The sequence below is a fragment of the Canis lupus genome, chromosome 25 (genome assembly GCF_003254725.2).
Source record: "Canis lupus dingo isolate Sandy chromosome 25, ASM325472v2, whole genome shotgun sequence".
Lineage (NCBI taxonomy): Eukaryota > Metazoa > Chordata > Mammalia > Carnivora > Canidae > Canis > Canis lupus.
The window spans coordinates 810,504-836,241 of record NC_064267.1 but is presented as its reverse complement, the minus strand read 5'-3'; the positions used below and the strand labels follow the sequence as shown (position 1 = coordinate 836,241).

General features: G+C 45.6%; 1 long non-coding RNA gene across 1 annotated transcript; it reads left to right on the top strand.

Annotated features, from left to right (window-relative positions):
* The first annotated feature begins 15,875 nt into the window (after positions 1-15,875).
* LOC112669364 (uncharacterized) lies at positions 15,876-21,294 on the top strand. Its single transcript, XR_003142197.3, has 4 exons — positions 15,876-16,486; positions 17,100-17,308; positions 18,510-18,818; positions 19,832-21,294. It is a non-coding gene; the product is annotated as an uncharacterized LOC112669364 (long non-coding RNA).
* The last annotated feature ends 4,444 nt before the right edge of the window (positions 21,295-25,738 follow it).

Below are 25,738 nucleotides of genomic sequence, written 5' to 3'. Positions count from 1 at the left end.
CTCCATCCCTGTTTCTGGAAGCCCTCACTTCCCTCAGCCCATTCTGAGGATGAACTCATGTGATCTTTAGAGGCCACTTTGGAAATCACTGTTGTGCAGCACAAGGGACTGTCAGCAACATGTACAAAGACAGAATATGGCTGTAAATGTCAAGGAAGGAACAATAACACGGGGGAAGAAGCACATCAGAGAGCTGCTGTTAAAACTCAGGCTAGAGCCATTGAAAACTGCCTGAGTTTGAAAATCCTGAGTTGGCAAACAACTAGTGGGAAGATCAGAAAACTAGGCCTACAGGTTGAAGGGAAATGAACTGACTGGGAAGACATGGAGAGACATGATGGCGGCCTTCTCAGCCCGTGAGACCCACAGCAGCTCTGCCACCACCTAAGCCCTCACTCCCAGCTCAGAAACGAAAATAAGCCACTCCTGAGACCACTTCTAGGTGCCCAACTCCAGGTGAATGAAGAGTGAAGGCCAAGGCTTGGCTGGGGACACCTTCTTCCTCTGTAATAATCTGATGGGCTAAAGATAGTTAAGAACGTAAAGCAAAAAAAACCCAGGGAGGTTCCCCTTTCTCAAATTTCTGGACAAAATTACTTTTAGAAGCACTAGCCCTCATAAACTATATGTCTTTTCAGGTATTTCTTCAAGAGTCATTATGAGTTGCCTGACTCACACTGTGTGTCAAATGAGTTGACAACAATCTCCAACCCTGATATTAGCATTCCACCTCTGCTCCATGCATCCTCCCCAGTCCTTCTCACAGTAACTGAGAAGAAAGGTAAGATGTTGCTTCTCCTTTTAGGGAAATTTGGCAGAAAGAAAGAAAAGAAGAAAGAAAGAAAAGAAAAGAAAGAAAAGAAAAGAAAAGAAAAAAAAGAAAAGAAAAGAAAAGAAAGAAAAGAAAGAAGAAAGAAAAGAAGGAAGAAGGAAGGAAGGAAGGAAAGGAAGGAAAGGAAGGAAAGAAATAAAGGAAAGAAAGAAAGAAGAAAGAAAGAAAGAAAAGGAAAGAAAAAGAAAAAGAAGGAAGGAAAGGAAAGAAAGAAAGAAAGAAAGAAAGAAAGAAAGAAAGAAAGAAGAAAGAAAGAAGAAAGAAGAATAAAGAAAAAGAAAAGAAAAAAGGAAAGACAAGAAAACAGGAAGGAAAGAAAAAGATAGAAAATAAAAGAAGAAGGAAAGAAAAAACAGAACGAGAAGGAATAACTTACAAAAACAGACAAACCAGTAAAGAAGAAAAGACAACAAGAATAATGCGGAGCAGAAATGAATAGAATAGAAAAGATTGACAAGCTTGGGCTTTTTAGGGTAATTCTGGAAGGTATCCCTATACTATAAATAATTTCTGTTTATAAGGAAGAGACATAAGGCAGAGTAGTAGTGTGGTGTCTTTTAGAAAGTCCAATATGACTGAGAGGGAATTCAAGTTCCTGTGCTTAAAGAGATAAGTGGACTACCTGACGGTGCTTGTCTGGGATGACCATCGCGTGTCCTGGCCAAATGGATGATGACAGGACTCTAGGTCCTCTTCACGTGCCTGCAAATGAGATGTGCCGAATCTACACTCGTCATTCTGTCCTTCTGTCTATTATCCATTACTGGCTTTATAAAAAGCAACAGACACTGAAATCAGTATTTCTGAATTGGCAGGGCACACCCCCAGAGAAGCCTAAAGGAAAAGCAGGTCATGGGAGGCCCGGGAGGGTGGTAGCCACCAGCCAAGGGAATGGTTTCTGCTGGAACCCAGAATAGAGGCACATGTTTCTCCTCCCACTGAAAAAATGTATATGTGTCTCCATTCTCCTGGCTCAGCTCAGCAGAGCTCCTAACCTTATTTGGAAGACTTTTCTTCTAAGGAGTTCTTCAAGCTTTTACTCAGTCTACACTCTTTAAAGGACTTGAGTCTGTTTCATGATTATTTTTCATTTTTAATGCCTGAATAAGATGTTGCTTATTTCCCTTCATCGAGTTTAGCTTATCTTTTTGGTTATTATCTTTTTTAAGTTCATTGTCATTGTTTGAGAAGTAAACTTTTGCAAGGGAAACATCATAAAAATCTCTTAATCATGTTAAAAAGTGAACCTGATCCCTCTGATAATTTTTTTTTTGTCTCTAGGTAAGGAGACCTCTTGTACTTTAGGAATATTTTCATCTTTTCATATATACAATGGTGCTCAATCACTGAGGAGTTTACCCACCCCCCATTGACTCACAGTCAATGCCACATCACAAGCAGCACAATGCCGATGTGCCAACCTTGCTCAAGAAATGGAAGAGGAAAAAAAAAAAAAAGAAATGGAAGAGGATGCAGCTGATGGGCATGTGTTCACGGGTTCCAAAGCAACTCAAAAAGATAGATATGTATGCGTAAACTTTTCTCGGTATGATGTCTGCATTGTGTAGAAGCCATTTGAAAGGCCAAATGTCGCATGCCATTCTCTCAGCCTTGTGAAGTTAAAAACGAAGCCCCTCTCCTTATCTGACACTGCTGGCCCATTTGGTTCAGGCTGTAGATTCCCAGCTGTCTGGCAGCTGTCATTCTGCTTGTTTATAAATGCAGCAGCTTTTAAGCAAGGTTCCACGATGTCAGAGCCTCCCAAGAGGCCACTCTAGAGGCCCCTGCAGAGCCAGGGCTGTGCATACACTCCCTGCCATGCAGAAACACGGCTGCTGGCACATGGAAGCAATATGGCAATTCGCCATGCCACCGGCCACTTGAAAACTCAGTCCTGATCACTCTGTGCATCCGTTAAAATATGCTATGGCCTTGGGACCTCCCCACCAGGCAGAAATCAGACTTTCAAGACCTAGTCCAGCCATGCATTTGATTTGCAGGCATGGATCATTACTTGCTTGCCATACCACTTAAATCTCATTAGCTTGTCACTTTGAGAGAAATAGAAGTAGCAGTGGGCTACATGAGGACCAGGTCCTTTATGCATTTGGGATTGGGTTTTGTGGTTTTGTTACTGCAAAGTTCCCAGGGCAGATTAATGCAATGGAAAGATTGAGCAGCTACCGGAAAGAGAAGAGCCTCTGGAATGAGCCCAGGCTGGGCTAGAATCCCCACTCTGAGGCTACTGGCAATGTAACCTCGAATTAGGTGCTTTACCTTCAAGGGTTTCCATTCTTGTGAGGCTGGAATAAGAACACAGCAAGGCAGTAGTTCTCAATGTGTGGCCCCTGGACCAGTAGCAGCAGCCTCACCTGGGAACTTGTCAGAAATGCATGTTCTTGGTCCCCACCTCAGAACTACCGAGTGAGTCAGAGACTCGAGGGAGGCAGCCCAGCAGTCTGTGTTTTACAGCCCTTCCAGGCGATTCTTTTTTTTTTTTTTTTTTTTTTTTTAAGATTTATTTATTTACTCATGAGAGACACAGAGAGAGAGGCAGAGACACAGGCAGAGAGAAGCAGGCTCCTCTCAGGGACTCCGATGCGGGACCAGATCCCAGGATCACACCCTGAGCCAAAGGCAGATGCCCAACCACTGAACCACCCAGGCATCCCCCTTCCAGGTGATTTTGATGCAGTTGGGAACCACCAATTTAAAATCTCTAGCATAGTGCTTGGCACACAATAAATATTAGTTCATCCTTGTAAAAATTCTGAATTTCTGAGGAATTATTGATTTAGAGCCTAATACATCCACTAAAGCATATTGCTAGGGCTTGAGAGAATCTCCTCTCTCAGGAGCAGCTGTGCATCATGCCCCTTTACCAATCTGTCCTTGGGATAAATTAGCTGAAGCACAAGTCCGAATTAGCAGTAAGCATCTATCGGTGGGGACAGAAATGACCTAAAGGAGCAGGATTCCAGACCATTCCCACTCTCCCTCTCCCACACCCATTCCCACCCAAACCCTCTCTGTGCCAAGTGCCCAGAACCCTGGGGAGGCACAGAGAATGTGGCCCACTCCTCTGATGCAGCAAACATGCAAACTCCAAGGTTCTATGAGAAGCTATGTGTCTCCCTGCTTTTCTTCCTCGGCCTTGGAAGCCTGAAAGACTCCAGGTGAGGCATCTAATGCTTGCCATTTTGTGTTAGTTTTCCTTTTAGGTGTTTTTCTTTTTAAACTACAAGTTGCAAAAGAATTCTTTTCACCCCTTGATAAAATGACATTCATGTTGCTGTCACAGGTTCCTGAAGTCCTGAGAATGTGACGTGACAAATCTGTGACTCCAGTAGATCACTCTCTGGGCTTCGGACTCATCTCATCATTTCTGGAAGATGATGGATCACTGGCCGTGAACAGAAGCCTTCTTTACAAGTGTGAAAAATGTCTCTCTTGAAGAAACGATTATTGAGTTCTCCGGACAAGGGGTATTCAAAACTTTTTTTAATGGGAAAAAAATTGGTCTGCCTTGGAGGAGATGACAAAGGTAAAACATCTCATGTGGCAAATATGAAAAAGTCAAGTGCCAGGCAGGAAGGAAGATGTTGTTCATCACAGGCTTTCCAGCCCCTGACTACAGATATCGAATCCAGATGTGGCCTGGAACCATGCGCCAGGAATCTTCACCAAATAATACAAGTAACCAAACAATCCAATCCATACGAATTGAATAAATAAACATCAATCCTCCATTCGTTAAACAAATATTTGCTTAGCACATGCTACATCTTTGGCCTGTGCTGTGCCCTGGGGACACAAATGGAACTGGAAAGACACAGTAGACAGCAATGACAAGGAAAACAAGGGGGCTCGTGTCCAGGGGGAGCTTCCCAGAGGAAGCAGGCCAAAGCCTAACATGATCTGCAGGATCAATGCCCTTAATCAGGCCAACCGACAGGAGCAGAGGCAAAAAGTATCCTCCCGCAGGGCTGGCACCATGAAGGAAAGGTGGGGGACGTGAACAGACATGGAGTGGATGGGATGAAGCCAGTGAAAGACGTGGGAACCTAGGAGAAGGATGTCTTGGCCATGCTCGGGGCCAGAGTGTATGCAAGGGCCCCAGGAAGCCACTGGAGGCTTGAGAGCAGTGATCCAAAGGCACCAGCACAACATGGCAAGGGGTTACATGCACAGGCCAAGGGTTCAGAATCAGCTCTGAACTTCGGTTCTGAGTAAATGAAGTCAATGTGTCTATAACCCCTTGGACAATGCCTGGGGTCGGGAAACTCTCAGATATTAGCTGCTCTATTATCATCATCATCATCATTAATGTAACAGGGCAGATACTATTAACCTGGGGTTGTCTCAGCCTTTGCCTCTTTCCCTGCCCATCAAGGAGAATTCGGCCCATACTCTAGCTTCAATCTCCTTTGAGCAAGGACTCTCGCTTTCTGGGGTTGGCAGGAAACAAGTCCCCCAGTCTCTCTGAGAGCCACAGCTGGACTGGGGGGTCAAAGGGTGTGTGATCTCCAGGGTGCAAAAGCGTCTCTCCTAAAACAGGAGTAGATCATGAGTCCCCCAGCAAGGCTCTCCCAAGACCATTTTTAGCAGGAAGAAAACTGGTCTGCCTCTAGGGCAGGCAGGGAAGGAGCAGAGAGGAGAGAGAGCCATGGGGAGCCCAGGAAGGGAAGGGCTGGTGGGGGGGAGCCTGCGAAGTGCTTGGGAGCTGCTGTGGGTGAAAGGAGGTAGCAGAGGAAGAGGAAATGGCATTAAGAGCTTCCTTTGGACTGCCTTTAAATTTTCTTCTAAAGACATAAGAATAAAATTCCCTTTTAATTAGTTTTGCTCATGTCCCGTGTTTCTTTAGCGTTGACTCTGTGTGGACATGGAGCCATATAGACTACTGGGCCAGGATTTAGTGGGGTTATAGTATCGATGTTGAACATGGGTGTATGAGTACCTGCCCCCCCAGGGCTGGTCTTAGGATTCACTGCAGCAATGCAGGCTGTATCCACCTCCTTTCGCTAGATCACGCTGCAAGCAACTCCCAAATCTCAGTGGCTAACAACAACAAAGGTTTGTGCCTTGCCCCTGTTACATGTTTTGTGGTTTGGCCACACATGTTTATTCTGGGAAGGAGCCATTGGATCTGCCCCTACCTGGGCCTGGCAGGCTGGCCAGGAGGGAAGAAAAGGCAGAACCTGAACCCACGAGGGCTCTCAGCATCTCCATGCAGAGCCTGTCACTCGCAGTCCCATCCCGATGGCCCAACTAGTCATGCTCGTCATTGTCATCAGGGTAGGTGGTGTGACCAGTCCACCGGGAGGGACAGCGAGCTCACAGGAACTCTCACAGAGCCTGCCACATTCACGGATTGTTCATGACATTGCCTGGCCCACGAAAAGGCCTCAATAAATTATGAACATCATTTGTATCAATCTGTGAAATGGGAGAAATGATAGCAGCTGCCTCAGGAGGAAGTTTGAGGACAGAGACGTAATGCGCACAGGGCCTGACTATCTGGCTAAACTAGTGGTGATTTTCCCATGGGGCCAGGAAAAGCAGACAATCTGGCTGTTAAAGACAGCCACATCCAGGGAACATGTGGTGACTGGAAGCTATAGAGGATCCTTGGGGCCCCGATGGGAAAGGATGTTCCTGTCTCAAGGGGTCAGAGACCAGAGCAGGACCCCAGAGAGCCAAGGGCCACATGAGGGCAGGAAATGCCAATTCCTGTCCTGCCAGAGGAGACAACCCACAGCCCACACGCAGAGCAACAGAAAGCCTGCTGTTTTCCAGCTTTTCCTGGGCCTTGGGGCCCAGCCCTGGGCCCAGACAGGAAGCCCAGGACTGCCTACGTCAGGGAGGCCCTGATACCCTGCCCACTCCCTGCTCTGGGGCACCACAGCTCACACCACTCACCCATCCCCTCCCCACACGAGACAGGGAACTCTGGGCTTTGCAAACCCCTGTCATTCTCTGCCCAGGCCAGCAAGGCCACTCACCTGGCCAACAAGGCAGGGCCAGGTTGGGAGCCAGGACCAGGGACCACAGGTCTCCAATAAAAATATTTCTGGAACCAATTTGCATGGAGAGATCCCTCCAATTCCCTTTAACCCCATTTCTACTATCTCCCACAACTGGCCTCTTTTCAGGAGCTCCTGATCCCTCCCATAACTGCCCAGCTGAGCTGCCTTTGCCACCTATCTTCTCACTCATTCAATCAACAGCATTTACTGGGGGCCCTCCAGGTGGCAGCATCAGCATGGTGCAGCCTTTGCTCCCATGCATGCTCCGGGGTGTGCTCCAGTGTAGGGGTGAGAGGCATGGGGTAGGGGGGCGGGAACCAAGAGGAAGGGGAAAGCTTTTCCTGTTGGCCCATGGTGAGTGCTAAGGAGCACGGAGATCAGGAGATCGGATGTGGCACACAGAATGCCTCTCTTAAACAGTAAAGAAGCTGAGGAAAAACTGAACAAGCCCACATCTGAGCTTTATGTGTTAGAAAAAGAACCAGAGAGGTGCCTGGCTGGCTTACTCTGTTAAGCATCCGACCCTTGATTTTTGGCTCAGGTCACAATCTCAGGGTCATGAGATCAGCTGCACTCAGTGGGGAGTCTGCTTGAGATTCTCCCTCTCCCTCTGCCCCTCCCCTCTGTGTATGTAAACTCTTGTGTGCACGCGCTCTCTCTCTCAAATAAATGAATCTTAAAAAAAAAAAAAAAATGAACAGGGCTAGGGTGGCTGCACCAAAGGCAGCAAAGGTGGGAGCAACAGGCATTTATTCAAGGCTTATTCAATATCTTCCCCTGCTGATACTCCCCTTCTTTCATGGTCACAGGTTAGGGAAGCAGCCAGTGAGCTCTCTGTGGGATTTTGTTTCACACTGAAGCTCTGCTTCTGGAGCATGTGATGCAATCCTCCAGGTGTCCGTGGATGGCCAAGCAAGAGGCCTCAGCTGGAGCTTGTGTTTCTGGCTGTGTGGACTCAAATCTGGGAGCCTTGAAATGAAACAGACTTGAGTTTGAATCCTGATGCTGCTCCAACTCAACCTTGGTGAAACTGTGGATGGCCCACCCATAGCTGTCTAGCCCACCCAAGGTCATCATCCCCTCTGCCTTAGGTGGGGGGGGGGGACGTGTGGCCCCTGGAGTATACCTGGTCCTTGCCAGGGCAGACTGGAAGTACTGGGGAACAACCCTCCCAGCTCATGAAGACCCAGTGCCCCTCCATCTTTGGTGATCCATTTTGCACAGTCTCAGAGGGCCCTCGGCAGGACAAAGCCCAGGTCCCTGCAGGGAGTGTCATGAACACAACTAACTTCCTTCCTTCCCCCAGCTCGTATCCCCACCCTCTCCCACATAAACCACCTGCAGCCAGATCTTCATCTTGGGGTCAGTTCTGGGGGAAACCCAAATGAAGATGTCCACCATGTGAATCTGAAATGATGAAAAAATTCTCTACACCTGTCTCTCCATCTGCATAATCGAGACTGTGAGGAGGAATGAGGAGTAAATGAGGAAGGAGAAGGAAACACGCACAGAGCAGGAAGGTGGTAACACAGGACTCTGAGGAACAAATGACATCACATATGTGGAATTGCTCTGCAAACTGCAGGTGACGCTCCAGATGCATCCAGGGAGTGCTGCAAGGGATTAAGAGCATGCCCTCCATAGTCAGAACCAGCCGCGAGACCTGAGGCAACTTAGCTCAGTTCTCTGAACCCTGGTTTCCAAGTCTGTTCAACAGAAATAATAATAGCATCAATCCCATAGGGTTTTTGCAAGGATTAAATAAGTTAATATATGTGGCTTATCTAGAACTGTTCTGCTTTCCAATAGAACTACGTGTTTGCCATGTTATTTTCATCATTGTTATTATAGGCTTATTATATTACTAGGTTATTTTTATGCTGTACTGAAACTGCAAGTCTTTTTCCTACCCCTCCTGCTGTGTTGCTTTAGCTACCTGCTCCAAAGACTTCTTGAGTTTAGTTTGTCATCATGAGTTTTTTTAATTGCATAAATAATTCATGAGTATGCTCCAACTGAAAGAGTTAAACAGTTAAAACCTAAAAGCCTCGTTAACAGTCACCCCCCAACCCACCTCCCACTGTCCACAGCGTATTTTGGAGATTTTTCTATGATGATACAATAAGTCTGCTTCATTTTTTAAAAAATCATCAGAATAGATATCCCATAAATTGGTTTAACAAATCCCTTGTTGATAGATGTCCATGTAGTTTTCAGCTTCCCCCCTTTGAAGGCATCGCTACAGTCAACATCTTAGTGCATATATCTTCATTCAGACACATGAATATTCCTTAGAATGGATTCCAGGAAGTGGATTTGCTGGGTCAAATGATGTGTGAGTTTTTTGTTTTGTTAAATACTGCCAAAATGCCTTCTAATTTACACTCCTACCAGCTTTGGGGGGAGGTTTGTTTTTGTTTTATTTATTTGTTTTTGTTTTAAAGACTTACAGGAGGAGTTTTGTTAGGCAGTTGGTTTCAGCAGAGGAGGGCATCATGTTTTTCCCTGACAACTAAAAAAGCAGTGTGTTCCTTTCCTTTCCAGAGATCCAACATCCCAGCTGCATAACCCCTCCTCCTCCAACCTCCCACCCACCTCTTCCCCTCCTCTCTCTCTCTCTCTCTCTCTCTCTCTCTCACACACACACACACACACACACACACACACACACTCACACACGCATTAGGGAGAATTCTGTCTCCCTAAAATGTCACTGGCTTGATTTGGGACATCATTCACACTAAGCTGTGAACGATTGGGCCTCCTCCACAGTGGCACCATAGCCTTTATTTTTCCTGCATATGGTTGCCTACCCAACACTTCTGCTTCTGTAGGACGAGAACGTCATCCTTGTTGGAACGATGACCTCTTGGCGGCTATAGAACTACATTTCCCAGCCTGCATTTCGGTAGGGGCGGCCAATGAGCGGCAAGTGGAGGCTGGTGGGTGGTGCTTGCGGCCAAGGTCCTATAAAGGAGGCTAGCTTACTGGGAAGCGAGCTCCTGTGCTTGCCCCTTCCTTCTTCCTCCTTGGAACTGGGGTGATTTTGAACATATGCAGCCACTCACATGGACATCAGCCTTAGCGCTGAGCAAAGTTCTAAAAGATCCTGCTGTGGCTTGTGCTGACTCTCTGATAAATATCAGAGACCATCCAGGGATGCGAAGAGGCCATGGCACTCATTCTGAAATATGATGACATCTTAACAACCAATTGGCCATACATATGCCTACAGACTGAATGTCAGCCCTCCCTGAAATGATGATGTGATGATTGGAGTTCCAGTTGTCCTGTTGGATCATGAAGTGCTCTTCAAGATGGAAGCCGGGCACCAAGGATGATGGACAAGACAGACTCTAGGCTTCTGAGGAACTGGAGCCACATACCTGTCATCTGGACTTCTTTTATACAAAGTACGGAGCTTAAATCCAGTCAGGTGCTGGCATTCCTTCTGCCATGTTTTGGCCATTATGACTGAAAAAACACAAGTCCATACCTCCTATCGCCAAAAAAGCAGCTCCCATTCTATAAACTTAGAACTGCTTTGAGAGATCCCTTAAAGAACTCCACATGCTATGGCATTCTCCAAACTCCAATTTGCCACTTCCCATTATACTTAACATCAACATCAGACATTTGACAATTCTCCAGATATGGCCTGACACTTTTTGTCCTGGACACTGTTTCTATTCATTTATATTAAAACTGGGTCAATTTGGGACATACCCACTGCAATCTGTGAACTCCAAGATCACACTCCTGATTCCCCTCAGGCAACTAAGCTCGCAAATGCACAATTCCTGCACAAATATGGTTCAGAAATTCAAAGAAGTCCCAAACTGAAGTGTGCACCAATTATAAGCAGGACATGGAAAGGTGTCTACTAAGTTTTATCAGAGTGAAAAAAAAAAAAAAAGTCCCACAATAGAGAATTAAAGAGATTGTGGTAAATCTATGCAATGGACTACTAAACAGCTATATAAATTATGACATAGAAACTTGTCAGCAGGGGTGCCTAGCTGGCTCAGGTGGTAGAGCATGCAACACTTGATCTCAGGGTTGCAAAGTCGAGTCCCATGTTGGGGGTAGTGATTGCTTCAAAAATAAAATAAAATTAAATCTTAAAAAAGGAAAAGAAACTTGGCAATGTTCAAGATCCCTTAAGTGAAAAGTAAGTCTTGAATGATTTCTTTGGTAAAAACAATTTTGTATAGATATATGTTTATGTATTTATATGTATCTGTGCAGATGCAAATAAAAATGATGCCAAAAATCTTTGCAGCGGTTATCTCTGAATTCATGGGTGATTTTAAATTTTCTCCTCTGTGACTCTGTATGTATGTGTGTATGTATGTATATATATATGTATATATATTTCAAATTTCCTACACTATATATTTTTATAATCAGAAAAACACAAACCAAATATCTATCTATTGCTGTCGTTATATACATATATAGTATATAATGTGTATGTATGTATACAATGTATATATTTTTAGTAACTTAGACATAGGTGAAGGATGAGCTTATAAGACTGCAATCTGGAGCTTTCAGTTCACGGGCAATTCTTAAATCCATTGTTCAAAACCAAGGGTATCTGAATTTTGGAAACCAAACCTTGTTGAACTTCTCTGGCATTTCCTAAGTTGTGTCATGTGCCCCAGTGATACGCCCCACATGACAAGCTGTCCGATTCTTGACAATGCAAGGAAAGGCCATCTGATGGCCTTCCCCATCTCTGGGGTTGGTGACCAGGCCTGGACTGGCCCTTCTGTCTCCTCCCCCCTCTCTTATTCCTTCAGTTCATGCTTCCCTCCCACTGACTTGGCACCTCTCTCCACCTCTGCCCCAGATCCTCCACTCCCCTCCCTGGGGAGAATGTGTCCTGCCAGCTCTTGCCCCATCAAATGAGGAAAAGGAACTTTCTCTGCTGCTGTCCCATCCTGGGATGTTTGCTCAAGAAACCAACCACCCCCTTAGACCTCAGACAAAGGCTGCTTTGGCCCAGCCTTGAATGAGTCTCTGCCTGGAGACAGAAGTAGTGTGGCCTCCAGCATCTCAGCTGCTTCCTCTGGTCCAACGCCTGCAGCTCTCAGAACTAGCCCCAATTCCTCTTGTCCCCTTTAGCCCTGCTGGAGGAGGAAGCCAGACAGATCTTTCGGTGTTCATCAGAGGAACCGAGGACAATCAAGATCTGCATGTCGGTTCTGAAGGCTGACCTGAGCAGCTTGTCTCCAGGTGCCCTATAGCTGGAGCAGTGAAGGAGATTATCCCACCCTCCCCACCTGTCTGTGAGCCAGGTTGACTGTGCCTCCCTTTCTCCCATCTGATTTTCTTTTTTTTTTTTAAGATTTTATTCATTTATTCATGAGAGACACACAGAGAGAGAGAGAGAGAGAGAGAGAGAGAGAGAGAGGCAGAGACATAGGCAGAGGGAGAAGCAGGCTCCATCCAAGGAGCCCGACTTGGGATTCGATCCCTGGCCTCCAGGATCAGGCCCTGGGCTGAAGGCGGCGCTAAACCGCTGAGCCACCAGGGTGCCCTCCCATCTCATTTTCATTAGGACTCAGAGAAACCAAAATCACCCCTCACCAGGGAATGCTGCTGCTGCTCTGCTACGGCTATGAGCTGAATTGTGTCCCCCTCAAAATTTTAATGTTGAAGTCTGAAATCCCAGTACTTTCACAATGGGACTATTTGGAGACAGGGTCTTTGAAGAGGTAATTAGGTAAGTTTTAAAAAGAAGAAGAACTACAGTGCAGAAAACTTGGAGAACAGAGGAGAAGTTTTACTCAAAATAACAATAAAATGTAGTTTTGTTAACAAAAAATAAAAAGCAGAAATTAAGCTAAAATGAGGTCTTTGGGGGCAGGCCCTGATCCAACAGTACTGGTGTCCTTATAAGAAGGGGAAATTTGGGACGCCTGGGTGGCTCAGTGGTTGAGCATCTGCCTTAGGCTCAGGGCGTGATCCTGGAATCCTGGGATCAAATCCCACATCGGGGGCCCTGCATGGAGCCTGCTTCTCTCTCTGCCTATATCTCTGCCTCTCTCTCTGTGTCTCTCATGAATGAATAAAATAAAATCTTAAAAAAAAAAGATGGGGAAATTTGGACATAGACATACACAGAGGAGGTAAAGACATCGTCTACACATCAAGAAAAGGGGTGTCAGAAGAAATTAACCCTGCTGGCACCCTGATCTTGGGTGCCTTAGCCTTCAGTACTGTGAGAAAGTAAATTTCTGTTAAGGCACTCTGTCCACAGTGCTCTATTATGGTAGCCCAAACAAACTAATACAGATGAGGAGCAGACCATCATTCAGCGGGCACATCAGCCTAAGGGCTAATCAATTTAATACATTGTCTGCCCTTTTAACCTCAAATAAATAAGCCCTCTGTATCTCACCCTGCCTTTTCCCTCTAACCCCCTGAATTATGTCTACCTTTGAGTGAATAAGACCAGAAAAATGGCATAATTGTAGACTGAATTCCTCATAAGTAAACTGAATTCCTCACTTGGAGACAGACACAGTCACTCCATCCTCCTATGTCCACCTGCCCTCACTTGCCCCTCTTCCAGCCACAGGTGCCTTTCTCACAGGATCCCTCAGAATTTGCTCTTCCAGAGAGGCTTCCTCCAAACCCCTGAAGAGTCTCTGCCCAAGAGTCTCTGCCCAGGAGCAGGCAGGGCTCTGGGCAGAGCCAATAGTCCTGCAGAGAGCTCATTGGGACTGAATCTTGATGAGAGAGCCCAGCACTCAGAATGATGCTCCTGTTGGACCAGGCAGTGCAGACTACCTAAGCCTTCCCAGGGAGGTGGGAAATGCTGATGTCTATCAGGCACTCTCACTTTGCCACATATTGGCAGAGTAAGCGTGCCCATGGCTTGGGCCCCATCAGGCTCAGTTTACCCCTCTATAAAATGGGCACAATATCAGTAGTTACCCAATAAGAATGTCCTGAGGATTCAATGAGTTAATGTTTGCCAAGTGCTTAACATGGAATAAGTGCTTTAAAAAGATGTTAGTAGTGTGGTAATAGTAGTGGTGGTTACCATGACCACCACCGACAACTTCCGAAACCCCTACAAAAGCAACTGACCGAGAGCAATGGAACAGTCTCCCGACTACACTCCCCCTCCCCTAGTATTGGCCCTCTCACAGCCAGAAAAGGACCACTTCTGTGGACAGGCAGAAAGTGGGCCCAGAAAGTGGCGTGTTTTCATTAAATGTTTGAATGGAGAGATTTCAAAAAGATCAGATCGATACATTCCTCCCAAAAGGAAACTCAAACATGTGTCCTCCTCACAGAGAGCAGTGGGTCGCCTCTGCAGCTGGCAGTAGGAGCAAGGTCTCAGCCAGCCTAGCTGGGCGTGCTGCTGGCTCTGTCTCTTACTTCCTCTCCTAAATTACTCTTCTCCGAAGTGGGTATCATAAAAATAGCACCTACTGCATGGGATTCTTTTAAGAATTAGATGCTATTCTCTACATGTAAAGCAATGAAGTCAGTACCTCTGCAGATAGTTAACATTCATTAACATTGGTTGTCTTTTCGGTGATTTGTTCTCAGAAGACATGAATTTGATTCCTGTCTATTCCCCATACATGAGATTTTGAGCAAATTTGAGTCTTCGCCCCCAGCTTTGGTGGCCTCACCTATAAAACAGGAGCAATATATGCTCATCCTCATAAGATTGCTGTGAGGATTAAATCAGAGAAAGTCTGTGCAAGTGTTCTGTGCCGTCCTCATTCTTAAATTACTTGCATCTCTTATAAAGCTAGGCACAAAAATGCGTGTTGAATAAATGAATATAAAACTCCATGGTATGATGGTTATTTAATGGATTAGTGTACACTTCAGTTAAAACTGGAGAACTCTTGAGTGGCTTCAGGAATTGAGGCCCATCAGACGCAATGGGTTCAGTCAAGATCACAGACCAGCAACCACCTAGTCATGCTTGTTGCTTCTGATTTTCAGGTTGATGAGCTGGTGTGGTCAAGCCAGACACAGCTCGGCAACGCTGAGCCTCCATCCTGCCTCCCCAGCACCCCCCTGCGTGAAGGTCACTTTCGTCCACCTAACACACTGGATAGAAGATACACTGTGGCCACCGATGACTATGTTGTCTGCGGTCGGGGTCAGTTTCAAACAAAGAGCAAGCTGTTTTCTCGTAGTCTGGGAGCACCGAAAGTCTACTTCAAATGCGGTATGAGCTTTCTCCAGTGATGCTCTAACTTTGGGCCTGCAGTTCCTCTTCTTAACCAAACTCATCCCAAGGAGTTGTCCATTTTAGTGCCTGCGAGTCAATAGTGCAACACACACACACACACACACACACACACACACACACGAGAGAGAGAGAGAGAGAGAGAGAGAGAGAGAGAGAGAGAGAGAGAGCGCAGCCCGGGTGGCTCAGTGGCTTGGCGCCGCCTTCAACCCAGGGCGTGATCCTGGAGACCCGGGATCGAGTCCCACGTCGGGCTCCCTGCATGGGGCCTGCTTCTCCCTCTGCCTGTGTCTCTGCCTCGCTCTGTGTGTGTGTGTGTGTGTGTGTGTGTGTGTGTGTGTCTCATGAATAAATAAATAAAATCTTTAAAAAGAGAGAGAGAAAGCAAAGAAAAGAACAAGAAGGAGGAGGGAGAGAAATTACGATTCAGGATAATTTTGATTCCATGGATTAGTCAGAAACCATGAATACTGACTAATCATGTCTCAACTTGCCCCCTCAGGACTCTGGAATGAAGCAAATCCCCTTGTGGGCTCTACCAGGGCATGTTAATTCTAATAAGATGAAGTTGCTGTTCCAGTAATTCATCTCAAGAAAATTTTCCTGGAAAGCTCTACTCCCCCCCCTAAGAAAGCATTGCTTTATTAAGGTGCTTAAGATAAGGGGGATGTTTGGACATGCAGGCGCTCCGAAGGCAGCTCTGCTTCTCAGCCGAGGCTGCTTGCCGTGGGGGCTCACGAGCTGGGGCTGAACAGGAACCAGACGGGCTTGGTCCCTCCCAGCTCTCTTGAAAATGGAGGTGACAGCTCCGGCCCAGCGATCCGGCCAAGGCTGATAAGATCACATGTGGAAAGTGCTATGAACTCCTTAGAGATACGGCATCCCTTAAACGCCGTTTTCTCATCCTCTGCCACTTTTAAATGCGGGCCTGCCTGTTGGGGCGGCCAGAGTCGGGCATCCACAGCCCGGGCAGCCCTCCCGACTGGGGCGGCCTCCTCCCAGCTCTCACCCTCCACCTCCCCCACTGCCCTACGGCCCAGCCTACGAAGAACTAGGAAAAACGTAAACAACGAGTAACGGCCACAAGCATCCGCGGGGGCCCTCCTGGGTGCCGGGTATCCCGCTAGGTGCTCTGTATAAAGTGTCTCCTTTAATCTTTACGACGCCCTGGGAGGGGGGTTACCACCACCACATCCTGAAGAAACAGGCACAGGCAGCTGAAACGAGATAGGGAACCCCAGTGCAGCCAGGTTTCCTGGGATACCTGATGGTTGCTCCTTGTATCTGACAGTCCCATGGCCTCTCGGAGGGGCCGAACAGGTCCTACAGACCGCCCGGTGGGATACAAGCACTGCCAGCAAGGACCTGTTAATAAGCCGCACTGGGAAGCAAGGACAGGTTGGTTTGTTTTTACAAAAGATGACATTGCTAATCTGATGAAAATCTCATTTAAAAAGAAATCTGAACACTCATCTATCAACAGACAGAGTCTGGCGGCGTTACTGACTTGTCCGCCCCCCACTCTCAGCCTAGGCCTGGCCTCCTCTCTAGTGACTGGTGGTCAGCCTGTGTCATCCATCCCAGAGTTAATTCTCTGGGACAGGCAGCAGAGAAATGACATGGGGTGAAGGGAAACAATTCTGCATGGTGCCCTCTCTCCTCTCTCACCCCACACGTTACTTCCTGGGTTTTCCATGGGCTTCCAATGTCTCTCTCCTCTATCCAGTGCTTCCTACAAACAAGGATCCTCACAAAAGCTCAGGCAACTCTACATGCAAATCTGTGACCCTTGTGTCTGGACATGTTCCTTCCTCCTGTTTCACTTCCATCATCTGTAAAATGTTGGAGAAGAGGACTGCTGGGAGGATTTAAGGAGAAAATAGATCTTAAAAGTACCTAGCATCATGCCTACACATGTAAAAAGTAGCTATAAGCAGTGATTTTTTTTTTTTTCCAGAAGCCTACAATCGTTATTCTCCCTCAGACTAAAACTCCTCCTTATGGCTTTTAGGCTCCTCAATAGGTGGAGCTGCTCCACATATTCATTTATTCTTTTGTGCATCAACTATGTATTGAGCATCTACCATACACCAGGCTACAGCAGATAAAACACTTGCCCTCATGGAATCTACACTAGAGTGGACAGAGATTGAACAGTGAATAATAAACAAATAAAGGAGCAAAGATTTAAAAGAGGTGGAAACAGAACCATCCATCTAGGTATGTGGAGGGAGAAGGGAGGGCCAGGGAAGGAGAATGGCATGAGCAAAGGCCCTGTGGCCGGGAAGTACTTGCCATATTTGGCGCCCAGTATGGAGGCAGTGGACAGGGCACAGTGGGAGGACCCGAGGGCATGGCCCAGGCTAGGCCTAGGGTGAGGAGAGTGAGGCATTCACCTGAGATATAAAAGTAAGGGGCGCCAAAAAGCTCAGTCCCCATGATTAATTATATATTCTAATGCAGTATTTCAAAAACATAAGATTCATGCAAAAATCCATGATAAGCAAAATATAAATATTTTTAATAAAGACAAGATTAGTATGAGCGATTCTCCCCTTTTGCCTCAGGCTATAAGATGGCTTAGCCCAAGCACTGGTGCTACTGTTCCTGCCTTAAATTTTGTACTTGATTTAGATTTTTAAAAATAGTTTATTACAACTTTATTCATCTTAATAGCAGAACTTTTTGGTTCCCCCTTAAACTTGTGCCTGGAGCAAATGCCTCATGTGCCCTCCCCTCGTCCCAGTCCTGTGCCCTGGAGGAGCAGAGGCCAGGCTGTATAGAGTCTTTCGGGCGGTATTTGTGAAATGTGACCTCACCCGTACCTCAACTGCTTCAGGGACCCCCAGTCACTGTCCCCTCTAGATCATCATCCTCAGTGCTCCATCACTGCTCATGCTATGGCCCCTGCCCTCTTTCCTAAAACTCCTTGCCCAGATGCTGCTCTGTCTGCGAGGCAGCTAGGTGGGAGAATTTATAGCAAAACGTGATTATTGGCACTGCACAGATGTGTGAAGGAAGCCTAGACTTCCAACATACTTATTCAATAAGAGCTGTTAAGCACTTCCTAGGTGCCAGGCACCAGTCAAATCAAAAGGGTATGACAATGAGCAGGACATCCGTGGGGTCTGCGCTACTAGCCCCTCCCTACCCCAGCGGTCGTCCCAGAGGAAAATGAACCTGGAGACAAAAGGCAGCCTCCGACTCAGAGACACAGGGCAGCCAGCAGCCACGACGATGTCGCTCAGCACAGCAGAAACGTGTGGGAATGTGGCTGCACTGCCAAGAAGCTGTGCAGTCCTGGGTTCAGCAGAAATAACCATCCCCACCCCAGAGAGCTCTTGTGCGGTGTGTGTGCCCCGTGAGGGACGTCTGGGAGGGTCCTTAAGGCGACACTGAAGACTGTTCTCTTTCTCGCCAGACCCACAGCAATGCCTCCTTCTCTCACCAAGTGTAAATAAGAGTTGGTAAGTGACTGCCAGGCTTCTCCAGCGGCGCCCAGCTCCTGCGGGGAGGCAGACAGCACCATCAGAGGCTTGAGATGCTGCCAGCTTCACTCTCAGGGTGTGCGAATACACTGTCACATCTCAGCTCTCACTGGTTCACGGCTGTGACAGACGGGTTCCTGCATGTGCAACACCCTCTCCCCTGCCACCCCCAACTTTAACACTTCCAGTCGAAAGATCTCTTTCTGCACAGAATAGCAGCTTTCAAGAAGATGGAAGAATCTGTGAGTGCCAGGTCTTCTCAGCAGGGTAGCGGGGGAAAGCCAGCGCCCACATCTGTAACTGGTTGTCAGCTGAATCACAGAATTTGCAGCAAGATCCCCTTTTTTGAGCAGAGAGGGCCTAGGATTTCCAACCTGAGTGATTCACACTGGCAAGATTCAGTCCCGGTTACAGAGGCCAAGCCACTTGCCCATTCTATGATATGAAGCTTGTTTCTGTCTCAGAATTTCAGACCAGTGAGGGGCACCTGGGTGGCTCATTCTGTTAAGCGTCTGCCTTCAGCTCAGGTCATGATCTCAGGGTCCTCCTCTCGGGGAGTCTGCTTCTCCCTCTCACTCTCCCTCTGTGCTCTCTCTCTCAAATAAATAAATAAAATCTAAAAAAAAAAAAAAAGAATTTCAGACCAGTGAAAGGCCAGAGCCCCAGTCTGGGGTGCGTTTGGGGCAAGCCAGCAACAAGGAGGCAGAGAGTAATAGGAGTTTAGAACTGGAGGTACCACAAAGGACAGCCAGCCCAGGCACTTTCAAACACTCCTTTGAGCAGAGGAGATCTCTTTAGCTCAAATATAATCATATGTATAAACTCCGTGTGTATTATTTATGTATGTATGTATGTATTTATTATTTATTAATTTATTTATTAAAGATTTTATTTATTTATTCATGAGAGGCAGAGACACAAGCAGAGGGAGAAGCAGGCTCCTTGCAGGGAGTCCGATGTGGGACTCGATCCCCGGACCCCGAGATCACCACCCGGCCAAAGGCAGACACTCAAACCACTGAGCCACCCAGGCGTCCCTCCATGTGTATTTTTTAAAAGAAGGAAAATGATGCTCTTCTGTGTTTCTGGAAAGTGATATTATTGAAAATTTGGACAGAAGTCTTCTTGTTGTGGGAGAGTCCTACAGTAGGTAGGATATTTAATCCCTGGTCCCCATCTCTAGCTATCAATGGTTCCCTCTACCCCAAATGACTGAGCTAAAAAGCTCCCCCATGTTTCCAAATGCCCTCCACAGGTACTGCTCCCACTTAAGAACTCATCTAATCATGAGTGCACAACTGGGCTGGTGGAGCAGGGGTGGCTACTGATCCTGAGCTGATGACTCTGACCCTGGGCTAGGCACAGCACCCCCAGAAAACCACACCCACCCTCCATCAGCACCTGAGGGTTGATACATTCTCTCTGGGCCGCCAGGAGTAAACCACCTAGCCTCTCTGGGCCTCTATTTCTTCTTCTGCAAAATGGGAATGACAATAATGGGCTCCTGTGAGGACCAAATGAGGCACCATACCCACAAGCTTGCTTTGTAAACTCTCAAGCCCTCTGCTGATGCACAGCATCACTCCTCATACTACCCTGGGGATGTAAAAGACACTGTAATCCTAGTCTTTTGAAAAGACTTACCATGGAAACTAAATAATAAAAGCAAAAAGCTTAGTCCTAAGGCTTCCACTGAACCTGCTTCTATTCACGTCCCTTTACACATAGCCCCGTGAAGATGGTGGTTGCACTCTGCTCCCACTGAGACACCTACTTTCTCTTTTGTAAGCTAGCAAGACAATCGACCAGCCTCGGCATGCAGCAAGCAAAGGCTCAGCCAGGATGGCTCAAAAGCCTACAACTTAGAGAAAACTGCTTAACAGACCTCAAGTGCTTTCTTTATTAACCCAACTGGTTTGGAGGACTTGAAAAGACATCAGGGAAAAAGGGAGGAACAGATGCCTGCCCCAATTTCACACCTGTAGTCAGGCCGTGATGTCTCCACACTGTTTTCAGAGTTTTCATAGACTGGAATCTAGTTCTTGAAAAAAGGTGGAGATTTTCATTGAAAAGGGAATCGAAATGGCATCACATCACTGAGGCCTTTTCTCCCCCTACAAACCCCCAATCACTTGAAAGGGACTCTGAAGGAGAAGATTGTACAAGTATATTTTTCAGGATGAACTGAACAAAGGAATCCATTCCAATTTCATCCCAAACTCAAGTCCAACATTTTTTAGTTCCAGATCTTATTAGGTGACATAGTTGGGTTTATTTATTTATTTTTCCTCTATTCCTCATTCCTGTGTTCAGGGTCTGCCTTTAGAGGAGTGTTCTTCAAACATTCCCAAGCAAGTGCCAGAAGTTGCTTTAGTAGGCTTGGGACCAACTTTGCAAAATAAAATCTCACAATATCACCATGCACTCCTTCAGCCCCACTCCACCCTCAGCAATGGTTCCATCTAGTTTTGGCTAACTACAGCTTCTGGGTTCAAAGAGAAAATGCATGGAATGATTTTGCTGGCTTCCTCAAGATGTCCAGGAGAGTCCACATGAGTAAGTCCAAAGTGAATAAGAAACACATAATCCAATTTCTATATAAACATACCTGGGCTTAAGAGAAATAGAAAAGGTGCCTGGCTTAAGGTATTCTACTCCCTCCACTTAAGAAAGAAATCGTGTGAACCGGTAAAGCAGATCAAAAACATAAGCCCCGAATCATCAGAACCCAAGTGAGAAAAATAACCAAAAAGCAAACGAAAATCGAAGTGAAATTTGTATCTCATCACAGTGGAGGCTCAAAGAAGCTAAACAGTGGCTAATTTCTGAGGGTCACCTGTGGCTTCCTTACTCCCACAAGGCAGCAGAGGTCTGACCATTTTACCCACTGACCTGGGGCAGCAACTCTGTGGCAGTGTCTGTCCTCCCTGATGTATTCCAGCTCATTGCCAAGGGAAAACGAAATAGAAGCCCAGGAGCAAAATGCCAACATGGCAGCAGAAGAAAGGAGCTCTGTTAAAGTCTCTGCTACTCCATTACATTTGCTGCTTTTTTAACACTAACTCCTCTAGAACCAGATGCTATGCTAATAAAGGCCTATTGAATAAGCAATTCAGAAAAGGTACAAGGGCAAGTCTTCTAAAGGGAAATGCTGATTAACACATAATGGGCAGTCCACCCTTCAAACACGAGAGCCAGGGCTCTGAGCAATAATATGGCTTGTGGTTCAGCACAAGACTCCGGAGTCAGGAGTCACCCAGACCAGCTCAGTCAGACTTGCTTTCTGGGTGATACAGGACAAGTCAGTTGGTCTAATTTTTATAGGTGCATCTCTCTAATGGGATTAAGAACTATGACTGTCTAATGATTTTTGGGGTGCCTTAAAAGAGATAATCCAGGTAAACACTTAGCACTTTTCCTGGTACAAAGTTCATACAACTGGTAGTTGTTAGGATTATTATCTGAGACATAAAAACTTTCTCTAAACCATTTCACTCCCCATTCTGCATGACCGGCAGCTGTATTCATTCACCGGCTACAGAGCTTAATTATAATTTTGAGGGATCCCTGGGTGGCGCAGCGGTTTAGCGCCTGCCTTTGGCCCAGGGCGTGATCCTGGAGACCCGGGATCGAATCCCACGTCAGGCTCCTGGTGCACGGAGCCTGCTTTTTCCTCTGCCTGTGTCTCTGCCTGTCTCTCTCACTGTGTGTCTATCATAAATAAATAAAAAAATTTAAAAAAAAAATTATAATTTTGAAATATCTGCTCCTACTTCTTCTGTACTGTTAAATCTGACAGTGTTGGAGTTCCTCTGGGCAGCTCACCAGCTCCCTGCCTACATCTGGGCCAGGGCATTGCGTCGCTATGAAAAGCATGGCCTGGAATTCTCATCTGAATACAAACGGCCTCACTCAAGAGACAGCCTCACTCATGCGGGTCTCTAGGAGAAATTCTTTGTCACAGGAAGCAGATCTAGGGATTTTCCACAAACTCCAAGGAGGAGCTTCCCAGTGATTAACCTTGCAGCATGCTCATATTTACACAGTAAACATGCATGATGCCCAAATATAAAGGTATCTTTCGGCATCCAGGGTAACACCATTTAAGTGGGTGGTAGCAGCCATATCCCAGAGCATGGAAAGTGCCCTCCATGGACCAAGGAAGGTAGTCAAGCCTGGACAGAAGCACTTGTCTGCTCTGCCCACTGATGTAGGACACCAGGTCCCTGGTGGCACCAACAGAGGCGATCACAAAACAAGATGTCCTGCCTCTCTCACCTTCCTCCATCTCCCACATATTTGATCTGTTAACTAAAACAAGATTGCTGTGGGTTTACCACATTACCTAGCTTTTTAATTAAGTTTTATCTGTGAGGCTGAGTTGGCAAGGTTCTCTTCCCAGTCAGAATGAAGAAATAAGACATTTCCACTCACAACCAAGGCTTACTGGCCCCACTGTAAAACAGAAGCTCCCGTACAACCATCAGCTCCTCTATCAATCCATTGGTCAGTCCGAGCAGGCAAGTGAGTGAAAGGGTGCCAATAAGATGGGGAGCTAATATGGGTCGCTGCTTCCCTCCCCGTCCCCACCAAACTCTGGGATACCACAGGAGCAGGAAGGAATTTTGGTGAAGCCCCAACCCTGATATCACAGGCTCACCTGGGAGCACGGAGTGTGGCTGGGTCACTGTGTGGAGAGAAAATGGCACCCTGCATTAATGGAGAGCCAGTGTCATGGATGAGCCTGGGCGGCAAGGAAAGTTTTCAGTTTCTGCCCTTTCTTTTCCCAATATTGTGCCTGGGAAGATCAGTATCTGCCCCATTATCCAAATGGAATAAAAACAGAGCAATGCTAGCCCAGCCCAGTGCCCACTAGAATTGAAGGGTAACGTCAGAGCAGCCCAAGGTAGAGATAAGAGGTCCCTGGGGAGCAAGGTCACCAAGTTAGGGAAAAAGCACAAATAGCAAAGGGCTCTTGAAGTATTCCCAAGGGAATGTGGTTCACAGGGGGAAATAACGAGCCATTAAATAAGAATAACAGCTCATTGAACAACCTACACCAGAGGAAGCAGATTTAATGAATACAGAAAAAGAATCTGAAAGAAGCAGAGTAAATATCCTCAAAGAGATAAGGGAGGGTATTGAAATTATAAAAGACCAGGCAGTTATAAATTTAAAAAATGAGAAAGTAGAGTTAATGGGTGTGTCAGTCAAGCCTCTCCAGGGGAAAAAAAAAAAAAAAATCAATGGTGGAGGGGTAGATTTACTTTAAAAATTGGCTCATGTGACTATGGGGGGCCGGCAGATCTGAAATCTGCAAGAAAGACCAGCAGTCTAGAAACTCAGGCAAGAGGGACACCTGAGTGGCTCAGTGGTTGAGCACCTGCCTTTGGACCCAGGGCGTGATCCTGGAGACCCGGAATCAAGTCCCACATCGGGCTCCCGGTGCATGGAGCCTGCTTCTCTCTCTGCCTGTGTCTCTGCCTCTCTCTCTCTGTGTCTCTCATGAATAAATAAATAAAATCTCTCTCTCTCTCTGTGTTTCTCATGAATAAATAAATAAAATCTTAAAAAAAAAAAAAAAAGAAAGAAAAGAAAAAGAAACTCAGGCAAGAGTTGAAGTGAATCTTGACTTCGAGATCTATAAGGCAGGCTGGCAGACTACAAACTCTGACAGAATTTCTACATTACATCTTGAGGCAGAGTTCCTTCTTCTCTGGGGACCTTCAATTTGTATTCTAAAGGCCTTTGCCTGATTTATGTTGTTGAGGATCATCTCCTTTACTTAGTCAACTGTTTGTGAACATTAAGCACATCTACAGAATACCTTCACAGCAACATCTAGACTAGTGTTTGCCCAAACCACTGAGTGCCATAGCCTAGGCAAGTTGACACACAATTAACCAGCACACTGGGGATGAAAGTATTTTAGTTAAAATAAAGAGCTCAATACATGGATTGGAGAGCAGCCAAGGAACAAATTACTAAACAAGAAGATTAAGTCCAGAGGCATTCTAAGTAGACCTCAGAAAGGATAAAGGATAAAGAGATGGAAAATGATGACGAAAATTTAAGAAGATACAGAACATAGAAGTAGAATAACCAATACCCACATAGTAGGAATCCCTAAACAGGAGAGAAAAAAAATAGAAGGGAGTTTGAAGAAATTATTACTAAACATTTTCCAAAATTGAAATAAACTCATAACTCTTTGGATAGAAAGTCTCCTGCAGTGTCAAGTGGGTTAAATAAGAAATAACTCACATATGGACATGAAACTTAGGAACATCAGAGGCTAAGAAAAAATTCAGGTAGTTTCTAAGAGTAAAAAATGGATTATATCCAAAGTAAGAGGAATCCACAAAAAATTCCTCATCAATAACCCTAGAAGAAGACATTGAAAAGATATTTGCAAAATGCTAAAGGCAAAGAACTTCAGATCTAGAATTTCATATCCATAAATTGTCATTTAAGCATAAAATAAAGATACTTTCAGTAATACATGGACTTAAAGCTTAATCACACATAGACTCTTTTTGAAGATAGACCCAAAATGAATACTGTGGAAAAAAAAAAAAAGGTAAATCCAGGAAAATGACATATGAGATATTGGAAGTAAGGATGAGTACATAACTCAGTAAAGTTGTCTAAGTGAAAAAAATTTTTGAAAAGAAGAAAATGAAAAATATATTCACAATAATCCAGAATTAAATCCAGATGATGTCAAAATGGCATTGTGGATTAATAAAAGCAATTGCCAAAAGGAGTCAGGAGTGTATAAAGACAAATATCTGATTCAAGGCAAGAAAATACTGATATTATTAGCCTATGAAGTTATAGGAATAAAGGACATAAATATGAATTTGAGTATGTTAGGGGTAGCCATAAGTAGAACATAAATAAAAGTACTGGCTTTAAGTCAGCACAAGAAAGTTGAATGGAAGCAAGAAAAAGAAATAAAAGTGAAATAGCATGAATAGAAAACACAAAATAAAGTAACAGAATTAAATCCTAATGTAAGAGTAACTAACTAACTAACTAACTAATAAATAAATAAATAAATAAATAAATGTAACTGTACAGATGTAAATGAGTTGAACTCACCAGTTTTGGATTTCTTATTTTCAGCATTATTGTCTTTGCAGACAGATAATCAAGAAAA